Source organism: Amblyomma mixtum, chromosome 1 (assembly GCF_055824585.1).
Source record: "Amblyomma mixtum isolate Tamu chromosome 1, ASM5582458v1, whole genome shotgun sequence".
Taxonomy (NCBI): domain Eukaryota; kingdom Metazoa; phylum Arthropoda; class Arachnida; order Ixodida; family Ixodidae; genus Amblyomma; species Amblyomma mixtum.
Genome location: NC_143012.1, coordinates 233,560,317 through 233,581,123, shown reverse-complemented (window position 1 = coordinate 233,581,123; position 20,807 = coordinate 233,560,317).

The window sequence follows — 20,807 nt, the reverse complement described above, 5'->3', positions numbered from 1 at the left end:
ACAGATGGTAGATGAGTCCTTTAAGGAGGAGTCCCCGCTCCACATAAGTACCGCGGGTAGATTGGGGTACAGTGGGCTGAAGTGCTATTATGATTTAATAATTAAGTAAAAAAAAACGTCGTAATAACTAACTAAAAGAAGCATATGCAAACTTCCGCCATTCATAGAGTATCATATTGATCCTATGTGATTATTCAAGTTTGCAACCATGAACGCTTCTTTGTAGCAGTTCATTTGCCTGAATGGTGTACATTGCGCTGAATAAATCCCGTGGCTTGAACATCGTTAGAAGAAAAATATCTAGCTTTGATTTTGATTTCTGGAAAAATGCAGAAGCTTTCCAAATTTTTACAACCACTTACTTACATCGCGCTACAAAAAGATAATGGTAAACGTAAAAACGCAGAAAAGTGCACGGATTTGGTAATACAACAGATCTTATGTGCATTCTTGAAAATATGCTGCCATACAACGTGCGCATACCTGTGTTAATGCGAAAGCATAGTATGACTATGTTTGCACGAGCTTGTCCACACGATTACGTCCGAACGAGTGGGCTTATGAGAAAAAGAAGTGTACCATCTGATAGAGAGTCAAAAAATCTCGTACGGGAAATCGGGTGGTTAAAGTTGGTTATGAGTTAATTAATTAGAGCCAAAAATGTCTGAAAAGGGGGCGGTGCCGGAGCAAAAGTGGCGCCAAATTTGAAAACGAAGTGTGCGGCGAAGTTTGAAGATTGAGATGGGCAATTCGTGAATAATTTTGGTATCAATAGGGCATTGATAAGTCATCGATCACTGATCAATAACTGATCGATAAGTGATCGACTACCGGTTTGAGGGTCTCGGCTTCCGGTCGCAAGTCTCAGTTGACGTGAAAAGTGTGGAAGTGTTACGCCGACGTCTTGGTGTAAAATCGTAAGGTTTGACGTCATAAGGTGTGACGTCCTAAAATTTGACATCATGCTTACGCATTTCTCCAATGCGGATGCCGCAGTAATCTCTAACGTTATATATAGATATTCGGTATTTCCTCTCAATCACTGAGTTAAATTGCCAAGTACACATCCACTAAATGAAACTGTTCCGGAGCGCAGTAGAAAATTTATGTGCAAGCTGCCCAAAGCGTAATTTTTGGTAGTGAACTCTGCACTGCCTAAAATGAGATGTGCGCAACATTGTTAGTTAGTTAGTTATATGGGGTTAGGCAACTAGGGCTATCATGCGCCAAACACAAGGTTAGATGATATGTCAAGTGTACAGAGGTTACATTATAATAGATTTAAAGCATTGGCTTTCTTTAGAAACTTACAAACAAGTGAAAACTCGACAAGTGTTTGCTCGCCTAAAAGCAATGCGGGATGAAATGGAATGTGTTCATTGTAAAATACCGTAAAAATTTTTTTCTAAGTTCTTCGAGATGCGAACAAGAAATTAAAATGTGATTTACTGTGAGCTCCTCACCACACATTTCACACACAGGTTTGTCTTTTTTTGTTAATAAGAAGTTATGGGTGATGTGTGTGTGACCTATGCGTAAACAACATAAAATTACTTCGATAAAACGCTCTTTATGGCGGCATGATTTCCATTCTTTTAAAATGGGCTTTATGGTATGCAGCTTGTTGTGTCCTTCATTTTCCCAAGAAGCTTGCCACTTGGATCTTAGTCTGCTATGCACTAACTTCATGTAATCCCTAGGAGGCAAATTCACATGCTTTATTTCCATAGTTCTGGTTTGTGCAGCACACATGTCGGCTCTCTCATTGTCCCTAATGCCAATGTGACTGGGAACCCAGCAGAATTTTATAACATGTTTTTGTGTTGTAACCTTTACTATATTGTGTATGATGCTTCCAATCAGTGGCTCCGTGGCATTTTTGGAGTTTAATGCTGTAAGGACGCTCAGTGAATCTGTATAAATGATGCTGTTTTTGATGTTTTGATTTCTTATTTCCTGTACTGCAACACTAATAGCATAACACTCCGCGGTGAAAACTGTAGCACATGAGGGCAGTTGTACTGCATTTTCATTTTTTCCTTGTATTACTGCGCTTCCTACATGAGCATGAGTTTATGACCCGCCAGTATAAAATGCAGTGTAATTTCTGTATTTTTCTTGTAGTGCTAGATATTCTTGTATTATATGGTCGTGTGGTGTACAGGTTTTCCTGAGGCGTGTTAGTGTGACGTCACACACTGGGGAGAGTGTACCACGGTGGTAGCGCTTCGTGTCTTGGGGCAATATTTTTAATTTCATTAAGTACGTTCAGAGCTTGGCATTTTTCTTCGAAGCGCAAGAGCAACGGCTTAATCGCGTGAGGCTTGTTGTTGAAGAGTATTCGGGATGGGCATTTCGTCAGAATTGGGTAACAGAGATGTTTGGGCTGAGAAAGGATTTTGAGGATGTATGTACAAGTTAGTGCAGTTCTTCGATCTTCTAAGGAAGGTTCATTTGTTTCCACATACAGACTTGCTATTGGTGAAGTTCTGTAAGCACCGGAAGACAACCTTAAACCAAGATTGTGGATAGGATAAAGTCGTTTTATGTAGGATGGTCTTGCTGAGCCATATACTATGGACCCATAGTCTAACTTAGAGCGAACCAGAGAACGATATATATGTAACAGGCATGCCCTATCAGACCCCCAGCGTTTTCTTGACAGTAGTTTCAGTATATTGAGGGCCTGGGAACCTTTTTTCTTTAAGCTATTTATATGTGGCCAGAAAGTGAGCTTTTTATTGAAAGTTACTCCTAGAAATTTATGCTCTTGTTTGACAGGTAATGGGGTCTGGTTTAGATATATTGTGGGGTCGGCCTGTAGGCCTCGTCTCAAAGAGAACAGAACCGCTACTGTTTTCTGAGGAGAAAATCTAAATCCGTTTCTATCTGCCCAGGTAGCCAGTTTATTTATTGTTATTTGTATCTGTCGCTCACAAGTAGGTATGCTGGAAGACGTGCATGCTATTTGGAGGTCATCTACGTAAACTGAGTACATTATGGATTTTGGGATTACTTTTCCTATTGAGTTCATTTTGATGATGAATAAGGTCGTGCTGAGGATGCACCCCTGGGGTACGCCAGTTTCTTGTATAAAAGTGTTGGAGAAGGTTGCGCCTAGGCGGACTCGGAACGTGCGGTTGGTTAGGAAGTCGTTCAAACAGCTCAGCATCCTGCCGCGGATACCTAGGTCCGCTAGGTCACGGAGGATACCGAACCTCCACGTGGTATCGTAAGCCCTTCTCAAGATCGAAGAAGACCCCGATACAGTGTTGCTTGTGGATGAACGCTTCCCGGACTGTGTTCTCAAAGCGAACAAGGTGATCGGTTGTGGAACATGTCTTTTTAAACCCGCATTGGTGTATATCTAAAAGTTGCCGGGACTGAAGTATGAAGGTTAGTCTGATGTTTAGAATGCTTTCGAATGATTTTGCTATACAGCTAGTGAGTGCTATTGGCCTGTAACTGGTGGGACTAGTTGGTGGTTTGCCAGTGTTTAGAAACGGTACTATAATTGCTTCTCTCCATGCTTAGGGGATTTCTCCACTCATCCATATTTTATTGAAAAAATTTAGGAGAGCCTCTATGGCAGTCTCAGAGAGGTGAGCAAGCATGCATAATGTATATTGTCTGGGCCTGGTGCTGTCTTTTTACCGGATGATAGTACTGCGTTTAGTTCCTGCATTGTAATAAGCTGATTGTAGTCTTCATGTATGCGTGTTCTGAAGGGAAGTTTTTGTTTTTCTACTACTGTTTTGTGCTTTTGAAAGGAGTGTGTGTTGTTGGATGAGCTTGAAACTATAGAAAAATGCTCACCTAATATGTTGGCCTGCTCTTCTAATGTTGTTTGAGTACCGGGTGTTGTTAGCATTGGAAATGTGAAAGGAGTAAAATTTCCAGTGAATTTCCGCACCTGCTCCCACATTTTTTTGGATGTTATTGAGCTGTTTATCGAGGATATGTACTGTTGCCATGATGCCCTTTCTGCGTTGCATCTGATGTATCGTGCTTTTGCTCTTGCTTTTTTAAAGTTTATAAGATTCTCATGTGTTGGATATCTCCGAAAAATGCCCCAGGCTTTGTTTTGTTTCTTTTTTGCATCTTTACATTCTTTTGTGCGCCAGCATTTGTGATTTTGTTTTACTATTCCAGAGGATTGAGGAATAGCTAAATGTGCGGCAGCTAAGATACAATTTGTGAACTTTTCATTGATCTCATTGGTGTCAGTATTTTCTAAAACTATGTTCTCCAATGTGGCTTTTGCACTAAAAAGTTGCCAGTCAGCTAAATGTAGCTTCCAACACCGTGGTTTTGTGGGAACGACTGTTGGCGATGATGAGAGACTTATTACAACAGGGAGATGATCACTTCTATATGGATTGTCTAAAACACTCCAGATAAAATCGTTAGAAACAGAGGGTGAACTAAAAGACAAATCTAAAAAACTCATTTTCCCCGAGGTTGGGGAGCAGTATGTAGGTTTATTAGAGTTGAGTAAGCAGACGTCATTGCATAAAATAAAATCCTCTACGAGATGGCCTCTAGCGTCAGTTTTGTCGCTTCCCCAAAACATGAGCGTGCATTAAAATCTCCAACTACCAGGTATGGCTCCGGTAGCTGCTCTAAAAGATCCTCTAAGTCATGTAGTGTTAAATTAAAGTGCGGATCGATATATAGTGAGCACACTGTGATGGTTTTATGGGCAACCAGAGTGGCTGCGGCAGCTTCGAGTCTTGTTTTTAGTTGAAGCTCTCGAGCCGGGACACCGTTTTTCACTATGATGGCTACGCCTCCCGACAGCCGGCTCGCCTGTTCTCGATCACGGCGGAAAACAGTGTAATCATTAAGAAAGTTATTTTTTGGGGACCTAAATTTGTTTCTTGTAGACATAAGGCGACAGGAGCGTGTGCTCCTAGTATGTATTTTATGTCACTGTAATTGTTTAAAAGTCCTCTACAGTTCCATTGTATTATGAAAGCCATCTTAATTTTGTGTTTTTATAGGGTGGAAAGGTAGATCAAGTTGTTGATGGCCCCGTGACTCGGGGCCTGTCTTTTTTTGATCGATCCAGAGAGCTCCGCCGACCGTCCGACGTGGATGGCGCGGGGCTGCCCGGGGCCGTGTCCATCGCTTCTGCGGAGGTGCTGGACGACCGTGCAGAAGGCACGTTCGCGTTCGAGTTTGACCTCGACATGTGGGAAGAGGTCTTGAGGCCCGCCGACCCGGGGTCTGCACAGCCTGACTTGTAGTTGGCGGAGCAGCGTTAGCTGCTCTGCCTTGGGGCGCGGATGGCACCGCCACAGGCTCACTGCGTGTGACCTGGACGGGTGCCGAAGCCTGGTGTGGTGCGCCGCGCCCACGCACCACATCGGCGAAGTTTTGTTTTGTTGTGAAGGAGAATGAGTTCGTGACTGCAAAACGCCTTCTCGCTTCTTTAAATGAAATGTTTTCCCTTGTCTTTATGGTGATTATTTCCTTTTCTTTTTTCCAGGACGGACACGCCCTGGAGTACGCTGCATGGTCTCCTTCACAGTTTGCGCAGTGTGGGGCTGCGTCACATTGATCAGAATGATCCTTCGAGGCGCATTTCGCGCACGTTTTCCGGCCGCGGCAACTTTGTGAGCCGTGACCGAACCTTTGGCAGTTGAAACATCAGCGAGGGTTGGGAATGTATGGTCTTACGTTAACTTTCAGATATCCTACTTCGACTGTGTCGGGCAGTGTGCTGGTGTTTAACGTCAGGATCATGTCTTTTGTGTCTATTTCCTTATTATCCTTCCGGATCTTGATTCTGTGAACATCTATCACGTCTTGGTCACTCAGACCTTCGAGCATCTCTCATTCTGTGATGTGGACAAAGTCATTTTCTGATATAGCGCCTCGGACGGTGTTCAGAGATCGGTGTGACGTCACGGAGACAGGAATATCCCCAACAGATACAATGTTTACGAGTTTTGAGTGTTGGACGTTGTCACGCAGTTTGAGCAGTAAGTCACCGCTGGCCATTTTAGATACCTTGTAGCCAATGCCCAAGGCTTCTGTCAAACACTTTGACACTAGGAAGGGGGACAGGATTCTAGCTTGCTTATCTTGTACTTCACTATGGATCACATGGTACTTAGGAAAACTGACTTTTCTTTTTTGAAAAAACTCTTCTGCTTCGCTCCGCCCTCTCTTGAGAGAGCGATCTGGTTTTGAAAAAGGGGGAGCCATAAAAATTCTAGTTTTTCGGTCATGGTGCCAGCCACCCACCACGGAGTCCAACAAGGGGACGCGACCGGAACTTGAAAGAAAGTCCTGCCCACGCCAGCTGTACACCTTAACTATAACCTAATATGACTCAACTCAGGGTAGTTGGTCACACACGGTTAACCCTCGCCGCCAGAAAAAGAGGAAAAAACGAAGAAAAGAGGAGGAGACAGGAGAGTTGTAAGAAAGAGATAGGAAAGTGAAAGTTAGAGGGGAGGATAGGAAAAGGCGACTGCCGATTTCCCCCGGTCGGGTCAGGCCGGAGGTGCCGTCTACAGGAAGCTGAGGCCAAAGTGGTGTGTTGCCTCCGCCGAGGGGCCTTAAAGGTCCAAACGCTCGGCATCAGCTCAACCACCAGGATCCCCTTTTCCCCGGACACGGCGATGCCACGCACGGCTAAGCGCGGATGCTCGGGTCCGTGGTGATGCATTGTTCACCATCATCCCCCTGCGGGGATGTCCCTGCGGATGCTCGGGTTAACCCCGTGGTGTCGCCACTCACCAACGTCTGCATGCTGCAGACGCCTCCCTGCGGGGAGCGCAACATTGTCCGCAGTGAGAAACACTGTTTCTCTGTTCCCGAGACACTTACGATAAAATTGACCACCGGAAGGAATGAACTGTGTTTCTGCTTTAATCAGTATCCGAACCAAAACTGGTCAGGCCAAATGAGATTGGCCGTAATAATTTTTTTGGTCTTTGTCGGCCTAACTTGGCGTTCATTTTTACTGTCAGCCTGGAGCAGCGGAAGCCGCTAACTTTTTTTGCGCAGACAAAACAGGAAGAAAGAAAACTTCACAGCAGATCGGACTTGCGGGTTTCCCATTGTTTTAACGGGGTAGGTCTCCCAAGTGGTTTCCATTGCTGCCGTGAACAAAATGGCTTGAAGGGAATGGATCGCCCAAGTGGCGATGAAGTCGTCGCACTTTCTTTCAGGGTTGACTTATCCCTACACTCACAGCTTTGAGACGCTCAACGCGAATTTAGAGGAGCTTTTAAAAACTTTCATTCTTTCGATAGTTCATCAGTTTAAATTTCATTTTCTACTGTGATATATTTCGGCGAGAGCTCTTTTCCCGAATCGATATATTAAATGCTGCCAGAGAAGCTGCCATGGATGTGACTTGTTTATGGTGTATTAGGGTTTAATGTCCGAAAGCAGTTCAGGCTGTGGGGACGCCGTTGTAAAGGGCTCCGAAAGTTTCGGCCACCTGGGGTTGTTTAACGTGCACTGACATCGCAAAGTACACGGGCCTACAGTATTTCGCCTCCATCGAAATTCGATCGTCGCAGCTGGGATCGAATCCGCGTCTTTCGGGTCAGCAGCCGAGCGCCATAACCACTGAGCCACACCGGCGGCGCCATGGGTATGACGTTTGCTGCTCTGCATCGCTTTACGCTTAGGAGTCTTCGTTCAGAAAACGTGATAGGGACACAAAGAAGAATTCAGTCATCTTGCATTGAAATACAAAACTAGAGTTGGCTGCACGTCTGGACCATATAGCGCATGTAAACGGAGGGCTCTTGAGTCTCCCCTGTCGACACGGGAAAAGCCCGGTTCTTAGACATAGCTATCTTTCATGGCAGATATTTTCTCTTTTTTGTTTCGCCTTTTTATCGTATTCATGACCGAGCCAGCTTTTGCTAAGCTTTCGTTGCTTCTTTCTGTACTGCTTCTGAATGAGATGTAGGTAAAGGTGGCGGCGAAAGAAACTTATATCTCACTACATGCTGAGAGGGCAACCCCTCATACAAACGGATTCGACCAATCAAGGGTGTTCTACGTTCGCGGCTGTGAGGGTAGTACTCTGCCACCTCCTATCCAATGGCTAAAATGAGGTTTGCGGGATGCAACATCATAGTTTCTGTAGCGATATGCAGGGCCACTGGTTCAGCATTGCGCGGTGGGCTTAAATTCCTCTTCCCAGATTTAGGCAGCTCACAATGCTTCTGGCCCATATAGCAGATTGATATATTCCCTTTCATTTTGTCATTTTCCTTCCGGAACACGCTCAAAATATCTAGCCCTAAAGCATTCATATGAATCCATATTCCTGTCATTGTCGCCAGACTTTGTAAGGTGTTTACTGCCGTCAGAACATTCTTTTGAGGAGCGAAGTCTTTGGCATCTGCAAAAAAGAAAATTTCCACGGAAGTTTTGAACTGCAACAATGCATTTTGAATGCTTCCGGCCGCTTTTGTTATGCAACACCTTTTCCATTGAGGTTCCACATTCAATGAGGTAACTGATTTAATGCTATGCGAGTCAGCATGCGGCTGCTACTAGCCTAACATCTCTAAATATAACTGTGAAAAAATCTGGAGCACCTGCAAAAAAATGTCAGGCTCCAGCGAAGTTCCCAGGATATCAAAACATTTACGAAATGAGTTCTGGGAGCAATCTACAAGGGCGAGAACATATCTTTCCAAAAATATGTTGTGCGGTCTAGGAGCATAAAAAAAGCGAGTGATCTTCCTCGCGGTAGCTACGAAAGGCCGCAGAGCATTGTTCTCGGCATCTCTGCTCAACTTCATTGTTCAAGCGTCTGTCCTTCCACAAGCAATTAAATCCAAGTCAACGTTCACACGGAGTTCATGGGCCATTCCCAACTCAGCTTCGTTTGCGAGAGCATTACCCAACTTGACATCACGAAAGTAGTGAAAACAGCTCATTCTTTCCGCTATTATTGTCTTCTCTGTGAGAAGCGGTGGCAAGCTTATAGAGTACGAGGTACTTTTCTCGCTTTTCGAGGACGACTTGTTGTGAATTATTTCTCCTTTTCTTTACCTCAAAATTTAGTCATTGTACAACTTGCTTTTCGAAAACTATTTGTTGTGTATGGTTTCTCCTTTTCTTTGTCTCAAAATCTATAAATCCCAGGAACAGCCGGAAACCCACCACGATGTGCCTGCCGTGGTGTCTACTACACACAGAGCTGCTTTGCAAAGGAAACATTCCTCTGATGCGCATTCAGCCTTGACAAGGGAGGTGGGAGGAATGCCAACAAAAGAGAAACAACGAAGGGACAACAGCGACCGAAAAAAAAGTATGGACGAGGTGTTTACAGGAAGAACCGCCAAGACGAGAGTTCTGTACACGATGTATTAGTGCCCCGGCCCCCTGTATAGAGTAGGTCCACGACATTCACCGAGAGACTTTCACCGAGAGAACAACCACAGAAAGAAAAAAGAGATCCGTAAGCAGCGCCGGTGACTGGAACCAAATAAATATATAGATTGAATAGCAAGCCGCCGAATGCAGCGTAGAGAATGCAAAAAATATTAACGAACGCATGGAAGTTCAGTCAATGGTGACTATCTTTGGCCGTCTTGCATGGGCGTCCGGAGGGGGGGGCAAGGGGGGGCGGTTGCACCCCCCTGGAAAATCACTCACTCGAACCGTGAGTGATGGCCGCACACCAGGGGCGGTGGTGCGCTCAGTCAAAAGGGTAAAAGCAGCCCCGCATGGTCACATCTGCGAAATGCCGCGTCCGGGCGTGCGTCGTTCCGCCGTTTTCAAACCACGCCATCGTTAGCTCTACTGAAGGGCGACCTGTTCCAGACATAAAGCGGCACCGGCGAGCATGTGTTTCGAGCCGCCTTGAGATGGGTGTCTGTTTCTTTGATCTCTAGAGAGATAGCGACACGGAGGCAGACAGTGCACGGGGCATCTTGTTTTCGCCTATGTCGTTACGCCGGTCACCGATGAATTCTTAAGGAGGGAAGGACAAATCAGCCGTGTCCACCCCCGCTTTGTCGGGCTGCTCAGGGGCAAGCGGGCGATGAGTTGGCGCCGCCGCCGCTCGCTGTCTCCTCCGATCCACGTGTAGCGCAGTTCGGTAGAAGCGCCGCTTTCAGAATCTCCGGCAAAGGGGATTAGCTGCTTTTGTTCACGGCGACGCAGTCTCCCGAGGCGCCCCCACACCAGCGTTCTTTGCGTCTTCTGTGAAAACCAGCGCCTTTGGTCAACGCAGCCCGATGGCGCCTGCCTGGCTCGCCTGTCACCTCTGGCTGGGCCTCAAATCACAACAGCGCCCATGTACTGTGCGTGTCAGTGCATGGTAAAGAGACCCAGGTGGTCGACATTACCCGGAACTCTGTACTACTCCATCCCTCATAGCCTGAGTCGTTTTGGGGCTCTGAACCCCATAAAAACACAAAAACAAATTTTCCGACCGGAGTGGCGAGTGTCCCTTCCCCTCGGAAGTTGCGCGGCGTTCCTTTCACCCCCAAAGTGCGCATTCGGGGATACTGCGGCAAGTAAGCCCTCGCACGTGTGCGCGCCTCTGTGTTTGTGCTTGGGTGTTTTTAGTGGCCGGTTGTCAGCGAAGCTGAGAACAACCAAGACAGCGGACGAGAAAACGACGAGCGGCGAGCAGTGTGTGTGCGGTTGCTCGACTGTGCGGATGCGCAAGCAAGATGGAGCGAGGTGTATGAAGCTGCGAGCGTGCATTTATCTTGTAAATAAGTTTTCGTTGTATATATAGTCATCTTTTGTTTTCAACGTACGCGTTCAACAGTTTTTCCAATCAATGTGTATGATGAGTGTGCACCGAGAGCGTGTAATGAAGCACAGAAGTGAATTTATCACACGTGTAATTACGCAATTCGCCCAGAAAAATCCGAGGCGCCTACAGTTGCTGTTCAAGGAAGACTGACTGAGTGACTGTAGTTGCGTGTTTGCGAACATATTGTGCTGTGTGCTGGTCATCAATCCGGGTGAGTCGAGAACCCGTATGCAGGAAGACTGAGCACTCTTCTCCACGAAGTGATATAGCATCTTTTTGCATTTTTTATTAATTTTAGTTGTTTCTTCGTTGATAAACTCCAATGTACCTCTCCTAGCCGCGCTTTAATTTGCTGTTTGTAATTTTTCTTTCATGTGTGCATTTTGTTTAATTTTTATTTATATATAAATAAATAAATTTACTCCGCAAATAGCGCCTTTTTGCTACGAACATACCCCCCCCCCCACCCCCCCGGGGCACCAACGGGGCCCCCCCCTGCAAAAAATTCTGCGGACGCCCTTGCCGTCTTGTCTTCGTTTTGGTGGTTTTTGGGTGCTTTCGTTGGGTTCATAGCATGCCCTTGAGCATTCTAAGCATCGGTTCTGCAAGTAAGACAGATGCCTAATGATCTGCTTCACTTGCTTTGCCGCGATTCGGCCTTCCGCCAATCTGTCGTTTCGGCAACATCTTCATTTCTTCTTTTTCGTAGTCGTGTTCATTCATCCGGACGTTGGGCAGCAGCACTGTGGGTATTTTCCTTTCGAACGCATTCTCTGCGGGATCCTGTGCTGAGATACGCAGGCCGCACTGAACGTGGTAGTTGTTCCTTTTGTGCCTTACCTTCACCCACTTTGCTTTCTTTTTTTGAGGCAGCCTTGGCACAATATTCTGCGGCAATATGATTGAAGTTCTCAGAAAAGAAAAGAAAAAAGGTAATCACTAAGGAAAGTTTCTTCAAAATGCGTGGCGATAGCACATTTGACGCGTTGGCCAGAAGTGTAAAAGCACTCGGCTGGTCTTATTTGAGAGCAACTAGTTGCCTGCGGTCGTGACAGATTATAGGTCACATATATTAAGCTTTGTTTTGGGGCCTGATGATCAACCCTTGTATTCAGAAAGGTGTAAAACAATCATCTACTGTGCCAAAGCAAGAAATTGCTGCCAGCTTTTTAGCGTATTTTAGAGCGTTTTTAAGCTAGGCTGCTGGTGCAGGGTTAAGTTCGAAAGCACCAGATACAAGGCTCACGCTGCACCAAGTTTTGGGTTCCTTCCTACGGCTGCCGCTTGTTCTATTCGTCGAATCACTGCGCTTTTCTCAAGTAATCCTGTTCTTGAAGTGTTGAGCACGTTGGAAGTGCCCCGAGTACTAATAGAAGCGTAGGGCTCTGTCCTCTGGTCGATCACAGTCCAAAACCGCCTTCGTGGCGGAAGACAGGCATAGTAATAAACGAGCGCCCCGTACCTAGCATCAGCCAGTTTGGGATCTCATAGAAGTCCTTCCGGCTCGCTCCAGAAACAGTGTGCTCGCGAAACGACGATCACAGAAAGGCAGAAAACCTGCCAGAGGACCCTGCAACAGCGACCGAACAGATTACCGAAGAAATACTTTTTGAATGTTCTTAGCGCATTGATTTGCAAGCAAGTTAATTCTCTCGTACCAATTAAGCGTTGGTTAGCCCCTGAACCGTGATAACAACGCGCTAAAAAATAGCGTTCGCTGCTTTATTTCACTGTATTTTACAATCCTAATCATTTTATATGCCAGGCGATGACTTCTCGCACGCGTACTAAAATCACTGATGTTGCATTTGTGTTTCTGCCACACGCTTATAATCATGCATATCTTAACAAATAAGCCTCTAAGACTGGTCACATCATGAACGTTCGGGAAAGTAGTCATGTATGCGTGTTTCTCGTTAGTTGCTAATAGAAAGCGTACCTCTCACCAATAAAATTCGGACTTCCCTCGTTTCCTTGACAACGACGTCCCTTTATAGGATATTGAGCCCGCGAAGGATAAAATTGGTCACAAAATAATAAAGTACTGAATCATTTTTATCAGTAAAAAAAGCTATACTAAAGAAGCATGCTAGTTTCTGCAAATATGAAGAGACAATGCATATGGAAAGACCACAGACTATGTTTGCGTGTCGGGTTGACAAATGCGATTTTTTTGGGTACCTGAATCCTGAAAAATATGAACAAAAAAACGACAGACGCGGAAAGAAAATGGAGTCTTGACAAGCGAGCTTATTTTTGATGTGTTGGCAAATGCTCCAAATATGCTGGCTACGCGAATTCGAGGCGGATCCCAATAAAGACACCTGAACAAAACCAACTTCGACAAGCAAAGCCCAAAGTAACCGGGTTGTGACAGGACCATGAAAATTCGCGAACGAGGCAGAACGCAGGCTCCATGAATCCCTCCCTTTTCGTGCCTCTTTTATGCTCCCATATTTCTCTCGCTTGTCAATACCCTAGCACAGGAATTTTCGGTAAGACTCAGATACGTGTTTGCGCATATGTCTGCCAAAGTCTTAAAACAGAACCGCAAAAACAAAAAAAAATAAAACAAAGCCTTAGATTTGCAAAAAATCAAGGAGGGAGAAGTTGGAGCTCGGAGAATAAAGCGAAAGATGGGGAAATGTTCTGTCTTCTGATTTCAAATGCGGGGTCTGGTGTTCTTCCAGCTTTTCTTAGTATGGAAAGGTAGGTAGAAGGAAACTGGTGAAAAAATGAGGTCGATAACTGTGGATGTGAGAAAGTCTAAAGTTTCAGGCGAACAAAAAGTGCAAGTTAGAATAATGAGCAGCATCGTCGTACGAGCGTGGCGGATTTCCACGCCCCATCGGCATAATCATACAGTGTACCCGCTGCGTTAAACAGTCAAAATAATGCAGGCCGAAAAAGGACTGCAGAAAAAAAAAAGAATGCAAAAATTTGGAGCACTGAGTCCAAAAACACCCACGCACTTCATTTTTCTTCCACTCTGAAACGCCTTCCTTGATGAAGCTCTCCGCTGACAGATGCGATACTTGGCTAAGACACGTTTTTGTGTCTCTCCCGTGAAATGAACTGTCAGGAACGACGCGCCGCGGCAGGAATTGTCCCAGCTTCCTGCGTCTTGCAGTGCTTTCCCTACTACTCGTTTTTTTTTGTTGTCTGTCTTTTTTTTGTGATCTCCGCAAGCAACTCTTAGAAGTAACATCCATTGTTTACTCCGTCCTCAGCACTGTCGCTTTTCTCTCTTAATTTTGCTTCATGTCTCTGAGCAAAGGTAGAATAAATTCCCGTCTTACGTGTATTCGGCGAAATTTCCCTGCAGTACTGCTAGCGCTCGTGTACGTATGCCTCCCGACTGCTTCGCTAAACCGAAAAATTTTAGTTTAATGGAAGGTTGCATTTTTGGTTTTTCTTTCGGCTATACGGACCTCTAAATATTTGAAGTGATTTTCTTGTTAAGGTACGCGAATCCTTTCAGATCTAGTGTCCCCATTTTTTTCGTGCCAGTATGAATCCGAACATTTTTCGTACACATTGTTATTAATATACAAGCCACTTTACGCAATACTTAACTTATTGTGTTTTTTTTCCTTTGTTTCTTATATGCTAGTGGCTTCACGCCTTTTAAAAAATCTGTGTAAACACTTTGAAAAATCGTTGTCAGGCAGTCATGCCGCGTAGTGCGGCATGCCTGTGTGAACTCTATGATTTCGTTTTCGTGTTTTCTTAGTCCCTTTTAATATTCGCCATTATTTGCGTCTGGCCCATTTCATCTCCAGCTAGGGGCGCTATTGCTGCGCGCCTCCTCTTCTTTCTACCTTGCTCGCACTCTTCGTTCGCTCCGACGGTGGCAGAGCAGACAGGAACGCTAGTTCCTCTCGTTCCCGATAGTGGCGCCATTGCAGCATGCCTCTTCCTTTCATTTTAACGCGACAGTGTTAAGGGTCTCATTCAGCGGAGAAACCGCCATAGCTGTTCAGTTAGGCGTTGGCTTTGCCATGTCGAGAGAATCAGGATTGGTCTAGAGAGACATGACGTCACAATCCTATGACCTCACGCGGGTAATTCAAACATCCCTCAACAATCACACAGTACAACAGCAATAATGTCGCTATACAATCCACTATTTGTCTAGGGATTTTCATCCACCACCATTACAAAGCGCCTCCGAAGAAAGAAAAGCGACTGGATTGAAGAAAAATGGTCGAGCTGAGACTCGAACTTTAACCCCTCCATCGCTGGGGACGTTCCTTCGACTTGGTTCAAGACAGGCCATGTGCGTCTTGTAATAAATGAAAGGAAAAAAAAATCGAAAAACTGAAACCAACCAAAATAACACAGAATAAACCACTGTACCCGTGTGTACGAAATGATAGACAAAAAGGACCGCAGGCCACTGAAGTAATCCTTTAGCGCTATCTCATCATACCCATATGGCAGAGCTTCTGTCCCCCGACTCTTTATAGCCTTCGTTTTCATTTTCCGCCTCGCGCTCCTTCCCTCCGCCTACAGCCCAAGCAGCCTTCCGGTCACTGCCCTGCAACAGTATTTAAGACAACCAGTGTCATGCTGCTAACGCAGATACAAAAAAGTCAGGGAGCGGTTCAACTCTGCCAAACCGAGTTTTCACGTGGCGAAAGCTACATAAGCATGATTAAGCATGGTTTAGCTTTGGTACCTCTTTTATTGTTCCTTAATTCCCCTCCCCCCCCCCCCCCCCCCCCTTCACAGCCGCGTATTTGTCTTCATTGACTCTCTTTATGGAGAAAAAACTCATTGATGGTCAAGCTCATGCCAAAGATTAAGGTCTTGACGCCCTTACTACAGCCTGACGAAGGGAACGTGGATTGTTGCACACGTAGAAGGATTCTTAAGAGCAAACACGATAGTTAACGCAAGCCCAGACGACACACACTCTGCCAAACGGGTTACCGGTAAACTGTTGGTGATACTGTCTCGAAGCGGCGGCTACTTTCACTCAAACGAATCGCGGGAATCGTCTTTCTATCCCCAACGATGTCCATCGGTGACTCAGAGTCGGTGGTAGAAATAGTTGAGACCGCTGTGTCGCCGGTCGCTGGCCTTTGTTTCTTCTCTGCTACTGTACGCCGTCTCCTGGCCAGTCGCTCTTCCCGTTCTTCTGGGGTTTCCGCCGCTCGTTTAGCCTTGCCAGTTTCATTTCTTTTTCGCTGCCGAGTCCACTCACAGCGAGCGATGTATGCCTGACGGTCAGAAACAGCTTGCCGCAATGTTCGATGATGTAGTTCATTATAAGTACGCTCCTCCGCGCTCTATCCTTCCTACACAGCGTCTAAGTCAAGCAAACAGCTCTGGTTATATGTATATACCATAACTGGAGTCAAAGCTTTGAATTGAATGACGTGACACAACGTGATTACCACGTGGCATTCTTACTGCCTCTGTCAACAACTCGCAAGGGCAAAATTCAATGTTAAAGCTCAAGACCAAATGTCAAGGTCAGGTGCCAAGACGAAAGGGCAAAGGTCGAGGTCAAACTGTAAAGTTCAGTGTCGAAGGTGATCCAGTGACTTGCCTCAAGGTCGTTTCGAGGTGATTTGGAGGCTCAGAGCGAAGTGCGTCCCATCTATAGTAGTGTAGCTTTATCTACCAAACGAAGAAGCAGGTTCAGGAGCACAGCGTTACTGGAACGGTCGCAGTCACGAATCAGCAGGCCAGAAGGTATGCTGTCGAAGCGTGTAAGCCGACATTTGCTTGCACGAGCATCCACATCTGAAGAGAACTGCCAAAGTCGTTTCCATTCGGCCTGAGAGCTCCTGGAGCGTTGCTGTGCCCATTACGCATCCAAAGAACAACATGTGTGGTCTGAATACTTGTTACCACTTTACACTACGCATATGGCCTGGCGTCATCGTTTCACTGGGTTCAACAAGCATCGACGACGCGGCTGGGCTGGCGCCAGTCTTAGTCTGGCGGAAGTCAACTCGTCTATCTTCGGCAGCATCAAAGCTCGCGTGGAAATCTCGTATCCCGTTTTGACAGCGTTGGACCTTCACCCACTTCTTACGTCTGAAGGAGTTTATTTTGCCCCGCATCGCCACCAGGGGCTGCTCAGAGAAGGGTGACCCGAAAAATCTCGCTTGGAAGCTAGGAGTTGGATTTAGGGTGACCACTAGTTACCACCATGTTCCTTTAGTTATCGGAACTGCTGGCTAATGAATCAGAATTCAATAGTGGCCTCGCAATAATTGAGTCAAGACCACTGAAGAAATACAAGAAATGACAGAATACAGCTTCATAGCAATAACGAATTAGTACAAGGCGTACAACGGAGAAAGCCTGAATGTCCTGAGGCAATCTCGAGCTTAATTTATTGCCACCGCAGTGTGCTACATATCCCACTGCGACCGTTCCCCTCTTGCGTTAGCCTGAGAAATGACCGTGAATGAAGTCAAGGGATGTACAAATTCTGGTAGCCTCTTAACGCGTTTGTTTTTGCTCACTTTTGGATAATTTTGCTTCAGCGTGGCGCTGTCAGTAACTCAGAGTAGCTATTTATAAACCTTTCTATCTCGTACTTGTGATATATGAGAAAAAGAAGGCCTCTGTCGGTTCGCGCCGTGTTGTGGCACGTTAAGGGATTTTGTCCCAGCGCTTATTCCGCTTTGCTTAGCATAGTTGCAGCCTCGTTTCGACTGGTTGCGTCAGTGCGCTTGGGTTTGGACACAGACGAACCTCCGTTCTTCTCAGGGAGGAATTTTTTTTATGTTTTCGCTAGCAGGTTGTTGAAACCTCGTATATAGCGAAAAGAAAATTGAGAGTTGAGAACGATTTGGAACTTAGTGATATATTTGGTCCATGCAAAAAGAAATAACATGAGAAAAGCCACGGTACGAAGCCCGCTGACTCCGTCTGGTGAACGGGTTCGGTGAATGGCAGCAATAGATTTAGTACTTTAGTCTTGCATAAATTCATACTGTCAGGAAGGCGGTCTGTTCTTTTTACTGAAAAGCTGGGCTCGAAGCACTGTGCACTTACTTCTCTAGCTTGTACTTCGTCTTTGGACCCTCTAGTGCTCCGGTGGTCAAGCAGAGCGGTCACGAAGCCTAGTTTGTATTCCCTCGGTAGTATTGCCCAACCTGGCAGCGTTTCCATTTGCGTGCTTCGACCATATACACACCGCTTTTACTGCTCATTTTTCATCATTCGGTATTATTATTTTTTAGCTTACTTTGCACTGTCAACGTACAAACGTGAGCATGCATGATCCGTCCACCAAAAAAAGAAAAAGAAAAACCCACCGCGAGACTCGGCCGGCACTCAGGCTCATCGCGGACCTGAAGGAAAGGCTGCCTGAATGAACCAAATCGTCGTATTGCGCTGTCGTAAACGCTAAACCGACGGTATGCCGGCTTTCTCTTTCAGCAGACATAGTGACTTCCCCCTGAAATCAAGGTCAGTTGCTTACGAGACCGAGAGCCATCATCCGGGCACTGAAATCCACTCATCCGGGCACTGAATTCCAGTCATCCGGGCACTGAATTCCAGTCATCCGGGCACTGAAATCCACTCATCCGGGCACTGAATTCCAGTCATCCGGGCACTGAAATCCAGTCATCCGGGCACTGAAATCCACTCATCCGGGCACTGAAATCCACTCATCCGGGCTCTGAAACGAGAACATCCGGGCACCGTACGAGACTTAACGAGATTTAACGAGACTCTCTAAGCCCTCCTACGCGACCGGCATGCAAGCGCCGGTTGGTCTCCAAATGAGACAAAAAATAACTGCTGCCAGTGCCTTCTCAATGTTTATCAAGATATCAGTGGAGCTGTGGGTTTCATAATGCACGGAATTATAATTTCCGATTTCTAATAACGCGTGCAAAAAGCACATAAATGCCACGTTACACTTCGTTGTCATACGTGATCTGGGGGAGAAGCGCTGCGTTCAAAGGGCAAGGCATCGCGCCGAGCGGGTGGTGGCGTTCCTCCCTTCCTTTACGGTGCGGTTCGTGTGTCCACCGAGATGGCAGAGAATTACTGCGCCATTTCCTTTCCTCAAAAAACCTTGCGTTCAAATGGCAAGGCATTGCGCTGAACGGGTGGTGGCGTTCCTCCCTTCCTGTACGGTGCGGTTCGGGTGTCCACCGAGATGACATTAGGCCCGTAAACATTTCATGCTTGCTCTACTCTCGTTTACGGGAGAGGCAGAGATTTTTTTTCAAGCAGAAGGCGTGGGGTTTCAATGGACATCATTATTGGCGACTAAAACAAAGAAAAGAAAATGTCTGACACCACAAGGAGGTTGCGCGGCCATCGATGGCATAACACCTAGTTTGATAACCTTGCCTGCAATTGGAGCCAAATAACACTGCTCACTAGAAAGATGCGGTCCATTTGGACGAAAGTATAATGTTACGTGAGATATGATGCAACATCATAATGACTACCCAGCTTTGGAAGTAACAAAACAATTTAATGGGCCTGGCAGACACTGCGCAAAAGAGCGAAAAAAAAGCAACTGCTTGGGAAGTAAAAGAAAGGAATGCCTTATTAGCTTCCCTTACTTTGAGGAAATGATCTCTTTACCAGAATTTTCGCACTGTAAAAGCTTGCAGAAAAGACTCAGTGCGTAAAAATGAGCACACTATACCAATATAAAGGCCATAATTCCGGAAGTAGAAGAAAAATTATTCGAATCGAAGCATCGTTGTATACAGAGCAAACAATGTATAGCAGTGATCAAAGCTTTCATTGTTTTAGGTTGCAAGAAACCAATATGTCAAGAGGATTAGGAAAGCTTTTCTCTCGGAAGAAAAGCTCGTGCCTGAATTTCCAACAACATGGCGATCACGCTTTCGGCTACCTTGTCTAAATCAGTGCGCAGGAGAAGGATGAGAAGCCTATGAGGAAAGGAACCGTACAGTAACTGTTTTCTTTCTGATTTTTGTCTGAAGCTCGCTGGGAGGAAATGAAAAAACTGGGCAAAAAACAGCGGAGACAATGGAAAGTCCACATTAGTACCACGACTGGCGTAGAGCGTGCTCGGGTAAGCACACTTCCATCAAAAGTCTTCCTTCCACAGCGTGTACTTGTGGAATGAATGGTCATTTAAACATCTGTGCACCGGAGCAATGAAAGCACACGTCCCGCACTAAATTACTCTACCGCGATGAGAAATCTTCTCCTAGCCTTTCAAGGCCCTTTGGACTTCATTAGTGCCGTGATGGCTCTATTATACTACTCAAAACGGAACACCTTCGTCCAGAAGACCTTTGTCCAAAGCTGTGCATTCCACTTATAATCGCTACCGCATGTCTGACATACCGAACTATGTTGAAAGAAGCAATGAACGGGGACAGGAAAGAGTTCATAAGCCCAATATTTGCATACGTTGTCAGATTTCACTATAACAAACATTGTATCCGTGGACCTCCAGTCAAGAGGGTTGCACTTTTCTGCTATTAACGTCTTTGCGATCGTCAAAAGCGTTTATGATTGGTTTTATATGGCAATTTTAAATACTCTAGCGAGCGACGGAAGCGCTATAAAAGAAAGATTTTGCTACACATTGGGAGAATGGACCATTACCTCAGTATTTGCATAACACTAAGCTACAGTTTTTTAATATTCAAAACTCTTTTCCAAGATGCTTCCGTATAGGTGTCGGACACAGACGGGGGGTAAAAAAGCCCCAATTACCTAATAACAGTAACCCATAGCTGAGGTATTATGTTGTCGTTTTTAGAAAACCTAGAGAAACTGCTGGATAATCCCGTAGAAGCAGAACGATCGAGTGCTGGGCTTTAATATACTTAAAAAAAAAAACCGCGCCTTGTGTCCGACAGTCTTAAGCATAGAAAGTAATTACTACCTCATTTTGGGCCAAAAGTAGAACTGCACACTTGTGCCGGGATATCAATCTGAGTTTACACTCCTAAATAAGAGCCCTCTGGAATTGTCTTCGCCGAAATAAAAAGTACCAAATAAAAGATAAGCGGGAGCGCCCTCCACCCAACTACCGAGTGGAGAAGAATGCGGCGTAAGGATGAAATTGTAGAAACCC